This window comes from Ovis canadensis, chromosome 15 (genome assembly GCF_042477335.2).
Source record: "Ovis canadensis isolate MfBH-ARS-UI-01 breed Bighorn chromosome 15, ARS-UI_OviCan_v2, whole genome shotgun sequence".
Lineage (NCBI taxonomy): Eukaryota > Metazoa > Chordata > Mammalia > Artiodactyla > Bovidae > Ovis > Ovis canadensis.
The window spans coordinates 71503563-71506712 of NC_091259.1; positions in this window are offsets into that span (position 1 = coordinate 71503563).

Sequence of the window (3150 nt, forward strand, 5' to 3'; positions counted from 1 at the left end):
CCTCCTTGCCTATCTCCCAGGTGGCCTCCATCTCTTCTCTCCCTTTAGTCCCATTGAGCATGTCCTTAATAATGATAAAATTCCAAGCTTACTTAATATCTGTGAGCCAAAGACTGCTGTGAGTGCTTTATACATGTTAACTGACTCAATTCCTATAAGAACCTATGCTGCAGGCCCTAGTTTCACCCTTGTTTCTAAGATGCGGAAACCAAGGCTGCTAGAGACTAAATTTTTGCCAAAGACTATGCAACTATTTAGAACTGGGACATAAACCCAGGTCATCTGACTCCTGGGTTTGGCCCCTTAACCGCGACACCCTGCTGCTCCTCTGCTGGGTTTCTTTTCCATTTTGGGGCTTGACTGAGGCAGCGGAAACTTCATACAGAGTTCTACACACAATCTTGGAGCAAGTTTCACTTCTCTGGATCCCATGATTTCTATAGCTCCGTGGGCCTATTTATAACCCATGTTCTTTGAGTTTGTATTTCACTTCAGCATTTGCTAAAGTCCCATTTGAACTTTCTAGTCTTGTCTCAGACAACTTAGAAGGAATGAAGAGAGTAGCGAGGGTGAGCATGTCCCTGTGCAGCCAGAAAGTTGGTGGCAGGAAAAGCAGGGTCCCCCAAAGAACAGGCAAGTAGGAGGCCATCAGCTCTGACCTTCCCTCTGCATGCTTGTCCTTCAGTTCCCACCGCAGAGTCTGGGGTCAATTTCATTTCAGAAGAGGGCTCTTTGCTATTACTTCCTATCCAGCAGTTGCCAACTTCTTGAGGACTGGAGCCTCACCGGTGAGTCTGTTGTAGCCCCAGATCAACAGTTCCTTCAGGGAGACAGGTTCTCAGGTGAGATCAGGGCCTATTTGCTGAATTCAAAGAGGTTCTTACTCAACCCTTCCTGCGTGAGAGACATGGACCCTGGGAAGCAGCCTCAGGAAGGAAGTTTGATGATGTGTTGGCTGGTCCTTCTCTGCTCTGGCTGTCTCTGCAAGAGGAAGAGGGTCTGTCCTTGGATAGCTGAGTTCTGCCATCATCTCCCCTCAGCACCACCCACCAGAAATCATAAGTGGCAGGGAGGCTCTGGAGGCCAGAGTCCCCCCAGATGCTGGACTGTCCAACTTCCACCTCCGGACCATCAGACTGATTTGGCTTGAATTATCTTTTGGAATTTCAGAGGCTGGCACGATGCTTCCTGTGGCACTTGGGGCTAACCTGAAGTGGGCTTTCCTCTGGCAAAGTTACAGGGCATGGATAGGGTCAGGATAGAAGTCTTGTGGGCTTAGATGAGTCCAGCTTAAAAGCAGGTCCCATTTCAAGGTGATCTCAGGGCTACTGGACTCCAGTAGAAGCCCTTGCCTTTTTTGTTGCTGTTGCCTTTGTCATCATGATGATTCAAGTTTAGAAAAGGGGCCGAGTAGCTGCTAATGGTCCACATGGGTGGCAGAGCTGAGGTGGCGCCAGGACTGTTAGGTCCCCTGCCCCACACTGATCTCTCTGCTTGGCTACCCCGCGGCGACGTTTCCTATTTTCAATATCAACCCCAGCCATTATCTTGAGCCTGTTCCCTTTGTATCCATTAGTACTGCCATCAGTTGTTCCCGCTTCCTCTTACGTATCCAATCTCTCCCTCTTAAGTGGCTCCCCTTGGCATAAAAATGCTTCTTTGGTCTGAAAATCCCTTTCCATGCATCCTGCCACTAAAGCTACCATCCTATTTCTCTTTTTACCATCTCCTTTTACTTCTTTAAAAAACAAAAAATAGCTCTAAAAACTAATCTATGCTGTTAGGAGTCAGGAAAATTATTTGTCTAGCTGTGGACTATGTACATTTTGCTATATATGAATACACATGCTATATATGTATCAGGAAAATGTTTTAATATAAATACGTATATGCATAAAAGAACGTAATTTGAGTATGTGTTTTACATAATATTAATTCAATGAATATATGTAAATTCTATTTTAATAATTATAATAATAAACATGCGGGTGTGCTCAATCGCATCCAACTCTTTGTGACCCCATGTACTTTAGCCTGCCAGGCTTCTCTGTCCATGGGAGTCTCCAGGCAAGAATACCAGAGTGGGTTGCCATTTCCTCCTCAAGGGCACCTTCCCTACCTAGGGATCAAACTGCCTCTCTTGCGAATCCTGCATTGGCAGGCAGATTCTTTACTGCTGCACCACCTGAGAAGCCCGAACATATGATCATATGTTACTTCATTAAAAAGTTCATCAAAAAAGAGAGTAGCCTAACTCTCTTTTCACTCCCCCTTCCTTCCTCTCTCACTCAGTCATTATCCTTCCCAGCAATCTGGCTGTCACACCCACCTTCAAAGTTCACCAGGCGCAGCGACCCTTGCAGACCCTTCTTCCTCACTAGACGCTGTCACTAAGCTCTCCTGGCCTGCTTTTTTGTCCCAGATTGACTGAATGATGCTCCACCTTCTCCTCCAGTTTCTCAGGTCTTGTTGCTACCATTGACTCTTCCTGGGATTCCTTTTCTCTCCATCTCTGCCTATCAAGGTTCTGCTTTATGGCGCTGAACTCAAAGAACACCACCTCCTGGAGGCCTTCCCTAGGTCTCCCAATTCTACGTTCTCTATGCTCACTTGGTACTTTCGGGGTTGCTCTGGAATAGAACTCTTCTCATTCATTCAACACTTGCGATGGGTCAGGAACGTGGTACTTTCTGCCCTGTATTAGTTATTGGTACTATTTGTCTTTATTTATTTTGGCTGCACTGGGTCTGCGTTGCTGTGCAAAGGCTTTCTCTAGCTGTGGCGGGTAGGAGTCACTCTTCTTTGAGGTGCACAGGCTTCTGGCAGTGGTTTCTCTTGTTCCAGCTTTCGTGTTCTGGAGCACAGGCTTAGTCGCTGCGGTGCACGAGCTTCGTTGTTCCATGGCACGTGGGCTCTTCCTAGACTGGGGATTGAACCCTGCACTGGCAGGTGGACTCTTAACCACCAGGGAAGTCCAGGTGTTGTTAATTCTAACTTTTGCTATTTGAATGCAAGGACCATAGACTAGCTCAATATTTCACCCCAAATACACTGATATTAAGTCATCGGAATTTCTTTTTTTAAAAAATATTTTACAGGATTGATTTTTGTTTTATAAAACTGGACTCATACTAATGGGAATTTCTTATT